This window comes from Gossypium hirsutum, chromosome A08 (assembly GCF_007990345.1).
Source record: "Gossypium hirsutum isolate 1008001.06 chromosome A08, Gossypium_hirsutum_v2.1, whole genome shotgun sequence".
Taxonomy (NCBI): Eukaryota; Viridiplantae; Streptophyta; class Magnoliopsida; order Malvales; family Malvaceae; genus Gossypium; species Gossypium hirsutum.
Window position 1 is genome coordinate 114,681,955 of NC_053431.1, and position 10,960 is coordinate 114,692,914.

The 10,960-nt window shown below is 35.8% G+C and overlaps 1 long non-coding RNA gene across 1 annotated transcript; it reads left to right on the plus strand.

Annotated features, from left to right (window-relative positions):
• Window positions 1-2,567: 2,567 nt before the first annotated feature.
• On the plus strand, window positions 2,568-10,658 carry LOC121204628 (uncharacterized). Its single transcript, XR_005899806.1, has 4 exons — window positions 2,568-3,013; window positions 3,118-3,618; window positions 3,698-8,586; window positions 10,427-10,658. It is a non-coding gene; the product is annotated as an uncharacterized lncRNA (long non-coding RNA).
• The last annotated feature ends 302 nt before the right edge of the window (window positions 10,659-10,960 follow it).

Sequence of the window (10,960 nt, forward strand, 5' to 3'; positions counted from 1 at the left end):
AAGCTCATTAGAGTAATTGTCGTTGTAGGGGATTTATCCTGGACTGATAATCCCGACAATACTCTATGAGTTTATATTACAGGGGATTTAGCCTAGACTGGTAATCCCACTGTAAGGATGAGGTTTGCGGGAGTGTGCTCTCTGAAATGGAAATGTGCGCACATGAATATGAATTGACGGACCCAGAATTGTACACTAAAAGTGTACCTTTGAAAAATTCATCAAAATTTTGAGAAATTTAACGGGATAAATATTAAAAAATAACAAGGGAATGTAAATTATGGTATTGATGAGCTCATCAATCATGGTATATATTACTGATACATGGAAATTATTGGACTAACTTGAACGTTGAGTTTGTGCATGTTAGGGTAATAATGCATTGAATGGATTTTTGAATGTTTATTGCATTGTATTGAAAATATTAGGTAAGTATAATTCTTGTTACATGAGCTTACTAAGCACAAAGTGCTTACCCTGTTTCCTTTTCCCCTATTTTGTAGTGTTAAGATCTCGGAGGTCGGATTCGGTTGGAGACACATTACACTATCAACCTCAAGATTTCTGAATATAAAGAAACTTTATTTTGGAAATCAATGGCATGTATAAGCTAATATAGTAAATGTTAATGTGAAATGATTGTAAGGTCAGCCATTGGTATGGCTAACAAATCTTAATTTTGGTATATGATGAAGTTATCTTATAAATATGCATGAATCTATCTTGAAAATATGTTGAATTGGATTGGTTGATGTAGATTTGTCTCGGTTTAAAATTTCAGGGAAGGTTAGATATCTATAAAGGGGTTATATTGAGTTTAAAAAAATTAATTCGTAAACTCCAGTAATGCCTCGTACCCTATTTCGACAACGAATACGAGTAAGGGGTGTTACATTTGTTGGTATCAGAGCTACGATTTAGCCGGTTCTAGGACCAACGTATCAAATACGGGATTAGCTATACATGCAATTTAAATTATTATTGATAGTGTGATATCTCCTGACCATTTAAAATGTGTTTTTCTTATAGTAATGTCATCCGATCGAGCTCAATTCGAGCAAGCTGAGAGTCATGCTCCGGCTTCAGTACAAAGAGAAGAAACTAGCAGTAGAAGGCTCGAGACAGAGGATCGAGCGGAGGAGGCAAAAACAACCTTCTTTCAAATGATGAATGAATGATTTAGTCAATACTTAAGAACTAACCCTATAGTGCAGCAAGTTCAAGCTCTCCCTCCTACTCCTCCACCAGTTCCTGAGATCCCACAGAGTACAGGTACTGGATCTATCAGAAAAGGAAAAGCTCTAATTAATAAAATCTGAAAATTTAGGGTCGAAGAATTCCAAGCAGCAGTTGATGATGATCCTGAACGGGCTAAATTCTGGTTAGAGAATACTACTCGGGTTGATGTAGATTGGTCTCGATTTAAAATTACAGGGAAGGTTAGATATTTATAAAGGGTTTCTATTGCGTTAAAAAAACAATTAATTCGAAAACTCTGGTAATGCTTCGTACGCTATTCTGGCAATGAATACGGGTAGGTGTGTTACATTATGAATATGACTACAAATAGGGTCTAAATAAGAATAAATGAATAAATCATGGTTGAGACTTAACCAAATTAAGAACATTATCCAAAATTTAAAAAAAAAGTAGATATAAATAAATAATAGAATGAAATGAAAAATTACCAGATGAGGTTGTTGTTTCTGGGTTGTTGTTTCTGGTGAAATGTTTATGCGAAGAGATGTTTCTGCGTTGCTGTGGGTTAGGATTTGAAAAATGAGAGATTAGGGAAAGGAATAGTTGTTTCTGCGTTGCTGTAGGTTTGTGATTTCGGAGAGGGGGAATTGATTTGAGGAAAAGAAATTAGGGAAAAATAGAAAAAGATTTGGTAAAAAAACTTTGGGATTTCTAGAAGGGGGACCTGATTTGGGGAAAAGAAATTGGGGAAAAAAAGGGGTTTGGGAAAAAATTTAGGGATTTTGGGGAGGGGGAACTGTGTTTTGATGGTAAAAAAAGAGCGTTGTTTCATAAAAATTTAATACATATTCGCGGCATTTATGAAAAAATGCCGCTATTGCTTACCTTTTGTGGCGTTTATTCAAAAACGCCGCTAATCCTTTACCTTTTACGGCGTTTAAAAATGCCGCTATTACTTTACTTATTGCAGTGTTTTTCAGTTAGCACCACTAATGTATAACCTTTGCGGCGTTTTCGGTCCAAACGCTGTAAAAAACGACGCTAAAAGCTTAATTCCTTGTAGTGTTGTGAAATTGTTATGTTTAAATTTGTTTAGATAAGATATAATTAGTTTCGTTAATTTATATTTATTTATTGTGAATTATGAATAAATTTACCTAAAATTAGTTTTTTGTTTGATTTTATATTATTTTGCTTATTCAAATTCAAATTTTTGCATATTCTGAAGTATGATTGAAAATATTAAATTTTAAATTTTTGCATATTATTTTGGAACTTTTAATTTTTTCGGACTTCTTATGTCTTTTTTTTTTAGTAAAAAACTTACTAATATTAATGAGTGCAAGGCTCAAGGCAATAGCTGTAACAGAAAAGCCACAAACGGTAACATGAAAAGACAGGACAGCAAAAGAAACAGGGAAACAACTGTCAAAGCAAGTAATAAATGAACTCCTAGAAACTACCAATCTAAAAGAAAAGCAGAAAGAAAAGAAACGTCTTGAGCCAAACCTATCCAAATTCAAAATATCAGCCAAATCTCTTTCCAAAATTAGAAGAAAAGAAATCGGACCCAAGGAAAGGAGAAGGAAAAAGCTTTGAACACGAACAATGGAGACTCATCGAACCTTCTCCAATTTCAAAGCAAACAAGAGGAACCTTAGAGGTACTGGATCCAAGCCAAGAGGTATTCCATTGCTATCTTCTTCACTGAATCAGGCACGCCATTAACCCAACCACCGCAAATCTGCCTTCTCCAGCCTTCCAACGCAAGAGTATGAACTGCTGCTCTGTTAACCATTCTGGGTACAAAAAGGTAAGATACCATATCAAGATGCAAACCCATTTTACAAATATGATGAGTAATCGACCTAAGAACCGATTTATCTTCCTCTTTCTTCTTAATACTCTTGATTACAGACAAGGAGTCACCTTCCACAACCAGGCACTAAAAGCCCATCTCAGTCGCAAAGATTTAGTGCTCTTTCACAAGCCTGTGCTTCTGCTACAAAGGCGTCAGCAACTTCCTCGATGAGATAAGTTTCTGCTCCTACGATTTCTCCTATAGGATCTCTGGCTAAAACTGCTGTTGTAGCGATTTTGTCTTCTTTTTGAAAAGCCGCATCAAAGTTTATCTTGATAACTCCATCATCTGGGGGTCTCCACGATCCTTCACCATAACTTTAAGAGAAGGACAGATTTTCTTGATTAAGACTGAGCTCTTGTTCATAACCTCGAATAAACCCTATAAACTTTTGCAAAGAAAATTTGACCCCTTCATGTATTAGTTTGTTTCTGCGATACCATAACCCCCAAATGGAAATAGAAATGATACGTTTTTGTTGCTCATTTGCTGTAGAAAACGTTCTAGCAAATCGACTCTTACAACACAACAAAGTTTCCAATGTGGAATCTTTACTGGTAAGGAAGCCCACACACTCTGTAAGGTATCACAGAACCATACCAAATGATCTAAATCCTCCATATTTTCCTTACACAGAGGGCAAGCGACTTCCACATTCAACGTTAGGCGCGCCAGACTACCAAAGTAGGGCAACAGATCATTAAAAAGCCTTTAGGCATGAATTTTAATTTTTTGTGGAATATTCAGTGACCATAGGGCTTTGTAAAATTCATTATAATCATCGATAGTAGAGGAAATATGCGTATTGTATTGTAAAAGAGCTGTAGTTAGGACTCGATAGCCACTCTTAACAGTGTACTCCCCAGAACCTTTGTGTTTCCAAACCAGTATATCCTCTGAGCTACACCCAAAATCGGAATAGAAAAGATTCGAACTGTTGTATCTTTATCAACTAAATAATGAACCAACTCCCTATTCTAGGTATTAGATTCTGTTTCAATTAGCTGACTAACAGTCATCCAAGTAAGCCTAATCTCCTGAACTGAAACTCTGTTATTCTCTCTTCCAGGCAGCCAAGGGTCATTCCAATTATTGATGTGAGCATCACTGCCAACCCTCCACACAATCCCTTCCGCAATCAACTCCCAAGCGCTGCAAATACTTCTCTAGGTAAAAGAAGGGTAAAAACCAATCTTCGCAGATAGTATATCAGAAAACGGGGAATAACGAGCTTTTAAAACTCTTGCAAGTAGACAATGCGGCTGAGATAAAATATGCCAAACCTGTTTTGCCAATAAGGCCTTATTAAACAAAAAACAAGTTTTTAAAACCTAACCCACCAGCACACTTCGGTTTGCATAGCTTATCCCAACTGCTCCAATGAATTGCCTTCGACGTCTTATTGTTAGACCACCAGAACCTATTCATAATCCCTTCAAGCTTGTGACATAACTTTTTTGGCAAAAGAAAACATTGCATTGCATAATGTTGGGTTGTCTGCAAGACCGATTTAATGAAAACCTCTTTACCCCCCATTGACAGAAAGCGCAAACTCCGCCCATCAACTCTTTTTTTGAATCTATCAAAAAAATTAGCAAAAGCCATGTTTTTCTCCGACCCACCATCATAGGCAAACCTAGATACTTCTCAGGATTTGTAGCCATTCGGACTCCTAATAAGTTGATGATATCCTCGACATTTGAGCTCACATTAGCCCCGAAGTAAATAAAAGACTTATCGAAATTCACCCGTTGACCCGAGGCCATCTCATATTCCCTAATGATATCTCGGACCACTCTTGCCCCTTCACACGATGCATCACCAAAGAGGATACAATCATCAGCAAAAAACAAATGATTAACAGCCAATCTCTCCCTACCAACAGTTACACCCATCATCCAACCTTTCTTTTTGGCATCCTGAATCAGCGTAGAGAAACCTTCAAATAAATCAGAAACAGATAGGGACTGAGAGGATCTCCTTGTCTTAATCCTATTATAGGAGAAAACCATTCATCATTGATTCCATTAAGATTAATAGAATAGGAAACTGAACATACGCATCTTATAATGAGGACAATCCAATCCTCATGGAAACCCAAGTGCTTCATCATACCTGCCAGAAAATCCCATTCAACCCGGTCATATGATTTACTCATATCGAGTTTAAGCGCAAAGTTCCCTCTCTTGCCACTGTTCTTCATCTTAAGGGAATGAAGAACATCATAAGCGATCAATACGTTGTCTGAAATAAGCCTTCCTATAATGAAAGCCCCTTGAGCTTCATTAATGCAGCTACCCAAAATAGAACTCATACGAATTACCAAGACTTTCGCAATAATTTTGTAAACAACATTACAAAGGCTTATAGGTCTGAACTGTGACATATTTTTTGGTTTATCAACATTGGGAATCAAGATAATGTGTGTTTTATTAATATCCCCTACTTCAGACTGACCACTAAGAATAGATAAGCAATAACAGAAAATCTCTGATCCAACAATATGGTAGTACCTTTGGAAAAAGATTGCGGAAAATCCATCAACGCCGGGTGCTTTTAGGGGCCATCATCTTAATAGCGTAAGTGATATCCTCCTTAGTAAACTGTCTTAGCAACATGTCATTCATGCTAGCTGTAAATTTTTTCTCCACTAGACTAAATAAGTGCTCATCCAAACCCATATCAGAAGCTGAAAAAGCTTTCCAAAATAACCCGAGACAATCTTTATAATCTCCTCTGTTAATGTAGTCCTTCCTCTACTTTCATCTTCTAACGTAGAAATTCGCCTTCGAAACTGCTGTTGAACTGCAATTTTATGAAAGTAACTTGTATTGCGATCACCATTCTTAAGCCAGTTGACACGGGCGCGTTGCTCCCAAAACAACTCTTCCTTACCTGCCTCTAAATTAAGTCTTAATTGAACCTCCGTGATTTCAGCTAAAATCGCATCTAAAATAGCCTGATTATGAAGGTAAGACAGTCTGTCTTTTAAATCAACCCGATTTCTCTTCACCTCCCTGCTTCTGGCTTTACTCCAAATTAGCATATAGAGACCCATGCTCTCAAGTCTACTCGGTATACTTCTAGTAGCATCTTTCCACCAGCTTTTAACCATCTCCTCAAAAGAGCTTTCTAAGCACCATTTGGCCTCAAACCGAAACATTGTTGCATTATAATACTGATCATTTTGTCTCCCTCCCAAGGTATTAAGAAGAATGGGGAAATGATTAGAAAATGAATGACTCAAATGTTCAACCTGATAACTCGGGAAAAGCTCCACCCAATCTATTGTAGCCACTCCACGATTCAGTCACTCTCTAATATTTGTAGATATAATTCTTCCTTTTTCCCATGTGAACCACCGACCTATAAAACCCAAATCGTTCATCTGACATTCTGATCTAAGACGACCTTTTTTTCAAAATAATTTACAATTTCGTTGAAATCCCCCAATACAACCCAAGGAATAGAATGGTCGTAGCTTAGCTTCTAAGTAACTTCCAAGGATCCCCTTTACATTTTTCATCCGGATTCCCATAAAGCCCCGTTAACTGCCAAGTGTCACCACCTTCATTATCATAATCTCAACGTCAATATGGAAAGAGGAGAAACTCTTAAGACTGATCAAAGAATTCCCTTTCCAGCCCAATGAAATCCCTCCTTTAGAACCTATTGCCCCAATATCAATTCCATTTTCAAAGCCGCACTTCAACCTGACCAACTCGATTTTTTTAGCATAATTTTGTCTCTATAAGAAACAAAATTCGAGGACTAATGGCTCTCAACTTATTCTTGAGCCTTTTTACAATTCGTGATCTCCCCAAACCACGAGTGTTCCAGCTTAGTATTTTCATTGTGCCCGGCTGCTCTGTTCACCAGAGCTAGCTGATAAATCCAAGGATCCATTTCCAATATTAGAACCTACAGGAATAATGGGGTCATTTTCCTCTTCTGAGACCAAATCCATAAGCCCATATTCTAGCCTAGCATTTTGCGCTCCACCTTTACTCCAATTACGCCTTTGACTTTGCCCAATAGGGATATGTTGATTAGATCCCAATAGATTTAAATTGGTATTTGACATATGGCTCCCCATATTTCCCTCTAATTTTCACCCTATATCATTTCCTTCATTTAATAAGATACTTTGATTGAGACTTTCCAAATTTTCAGTGTTGCACTGTGAACCATCAGCATCACGTAACCACCTGTTCACCACCATGTTCTGATGCTTAGACATCGCACGCAGTGATAAGTCCCAACCAAAAACTATTTTTGATGGATCGATTCTTAATCGATAAGGACAATAACTTTCACCATGCCCCAGTCTTCCACAAATAAACAAAATAGACTTAACTTTTCGTACTTAAATTGAGCATAAACAATCATAGTCTTACCAATCTGGATCTTCTTATGTTTTAACGGAGCAGATACATCCAAAAAAACACGAATGCGCATATATTTTTTATAGCCCAAAGTCGGGATTGAAGTATCATAATCAAACAATTTACCACAAAAATCACCGAATTGTTTAGCCATCGTTTCAGTCATGAGCCTTGAGGACAATTCACGGACTTGTATTCAAAACTCAGTAAAATTTAACGCCAATGTTTCTGGAATTTCTCCAATTGGAAGTTTTTGGAGTATAAGCAAATGGTTATTAAAGAACCACGGTGTTCCAGCAATTACCCTATTGATGTCAACCTCATGAAAAAATTGAAAGAGATACATTTTTTCTCCAAGATCCGTAATGCAAATCCCTCTAATAGGGTGCTAGAGATTAGTCATAGTGTTACACAATGAAGGAAAATGGACAACACTATCTGTTAAAAAGCATCCCACCAGATAGAATTGATAAGATCTTTCCATCACCACTCCTTTCTCTTGAAGTGCTTCTTCCTCTTCATCCAATAGACTCAGATTCGCCAACTCTTCTTCCATAAGTGATTAACAACCCCAACCAGAACACAAATGTAAAATAAGAAAACAAAACCAGAATCAGAAGGAGAAAACAACAAATGAGACAGAAAGTAAAAAGAGAACGTGCCAAAAGGCAGACAGAGAATCCGTGCGAACAGGCAGACTAATTTTAGGAGAGACTTATGTCTTTATATATATATATAAAGTGGATTGGATATTTTATTATAAAAAGAAAAATAAAAAGCTAACCCAAGAAGTAACCAGGCGCAGCCCAAAAACTTGAGTAAATCACAATAAAAAAAAACTAAAAAACAAAGGTTGGCTCAGACAAACAAAACAGACTCAGCTCAAGGTCTTTAACAAACAAAATAAAGAAACTTTAACACAAATATCCAGTCAATCACGATAGCTGGACTCCATTAAACATCATTCATTTCCTTTTTATCGCCCAGCTATTGAAAAAGTAGTAATTTCCAAAATTCTTAGAACCTTTCTACTACCATTATCCTCTACGCAAAAACCCTCTTGAAGCTTCATCAATTTGGATATCGAGGTCTTCTTCTCCCTATTTCATGATGGACATAGTCAAGCACACCTTTCACCAGGTATTGTTCCTCTTCCTTTTTCAAAACTTTTTAAGCTAGGGTATGAGCAAGTTGATTCACCGATCTGGGTATGTACTGAAAAAATATCTCTTGGAAATGCTCTTTTTGTGCTTGAATGTCTCTGATCACTGCCCCGATTGCTAATTTGTCTGGATTTGTTGAGTTGTACTTAATTAAGTGATTAAATATATTAATTAATAAATAAGAGAGGACTTAAGGCATAAATATGCCTAAAGTAAGTGGATGAGGCAGCATAACCTGAGAAATTAATAAAATAAAAACCAATTATTTACAATTTTGCCAAATTAAAATGAAACAAATTGGAAATTAAAGGTTTCTAGACATTTTCACCAACAAATTTGACCAAAAACAGCCATGGGAGAGAGGGTTTAAGCTGGTTCTTCAATTTTTACTTCATGTGAGTCAAACCCTTACCCGTTTCTTGAAATTTTCATGTTTTTAAAATTGCTACAATTAGGTCCAAGTAACCTTTACCTTAATTTTTTATTTTATTGAAAGTTTTGGAAGTTACCATTGATGAGTTTATATGATTTTAGTTATTAGATGGTGAATTTGAGATGTTAGGTATTTAAAAGTATTTTATTAAAGAATTTTGATGAAATCATGATTTACAGATTAAATTGAAAAGATGTTGAATTTATGAAAAATTCTAAATTTTTTGGAATTCATGGGCTGCTATTAATATATATAAATTTTCTAGGCTTGGAATAAGGATTAAATTGCATGAATTTCATTTTTTGAGCCTAGGGACGAAATCATAATTAATTAAAAGTATATGGGCAAAATGATAATTTTTCCAAAGATGTGTATTGGATTGAATTGAGTATGAATTGTATTAAATTGATGTTAAATTTATTCATATAGATCTGGATAGACCAAATTCAGAGTTAGATCGATGAAAAGAAAAAATATAAAATTAGTAGATTTTACGTACACGAACACTTGTTGAGGTAAGTTCATATAATTAAATTGTATGTTTAAATGTTAAATTAGATTGTATGTATGTGATTGTATTATTGCTTTGTACATAAAAGTAATCACATATCCAACGATGACATACAAACATTAAGTCCCGTTTGAATAAATAAAATTCGATGAATACAGGGTTACCGTATTGGTTGTGGTCTTGCATGTGTTACGGACACACCACAGCTCAAAAAAGTGTCCCGTTATTAGCTCTTATGAGCTTCCTGTAAAATGGTTCTTGCGAGCTTCTCGTTAATAACTCTTCGAAGCATCCCGATTGGTTGTGATTCTGCATGTGTTGTGGACACACCGTAGTTCTTTTGAGCGTATCGATATATGGCTCTTCAGAGCTTCTCGATTAAATGGCTCTCTGAAGATTCCCAATTATGGCTCGGATGAGCTTTCCGTTACATGGCTCACATAAGTTTCCAGTTATATGGCTCGAAAGAGCTTCCCGTTTACATGTTTGCATGAGCATTCATGTATATGAATTGACAGATTATAGTTTTATACACCTTGTGTGTACTACCCGTGTGTCCATCGACATTTTAAATGATTCAATGGGAAAAATCCTAACATGAGAAAATATATGAATTTGAAATGAATCATTATCCGTATATACACAAAATAAATGGAAATTTGATATTTGATGAGTTCATATATGTTTCTTGATATTCATGTGAAATAAACAACTAACATGTTTGATGAAGTATGTGTTTAGGCTATTAGCCAAATTGCTTTGGATGTATTTTGTATGCTTACATTAGATGTAAAAGAATGATAAGTTAATTTCTCGTTATACGAACTTACTAAGCTTAAAATCTTACTCTGTTTTATTTTCCCTGTTTTACAGTAATTCGGAGGCTCGAATTGGTTGGAAGCTGGTCGAAGCATCATCACACTATCCTTCGGCTCATTTCAGTATAAATATTAAATTACTTTTGGTTATAATGGCATGTATAGGCTAAATGTTGCCAATGATGGCATGTATATATGTATGTGTTTGGTTAAAAACTAGCCATTGGTATGGCTTGTAAATGGTATGTTTTGATATGTAAAAATGGTCTTAATATGTTTGATGTGTATTTGAAAAGGATGAATGTAGAAAATCATATGGACATGTTAGTGATTGGTTTGTGATGGTATAAATAGCAAAATATGCCAATATGTATGTATGGTTATTTTAGTAAATCGGATAGTTAAACATATGTATTGATATATCATGCATATTTTTGGCTTGATTTGAATGTTTTGTATTGGCTTGTGCATGTGTTAAAGTGTTAATGTAGGTGGAAGACAAATTGGGTGAGAAATATGACCCTGGAAATGGCCTAATTTCGTCCACACGGGTAGAGACACGAGCGTGTGTCTCAGTCGTGTGTGACAC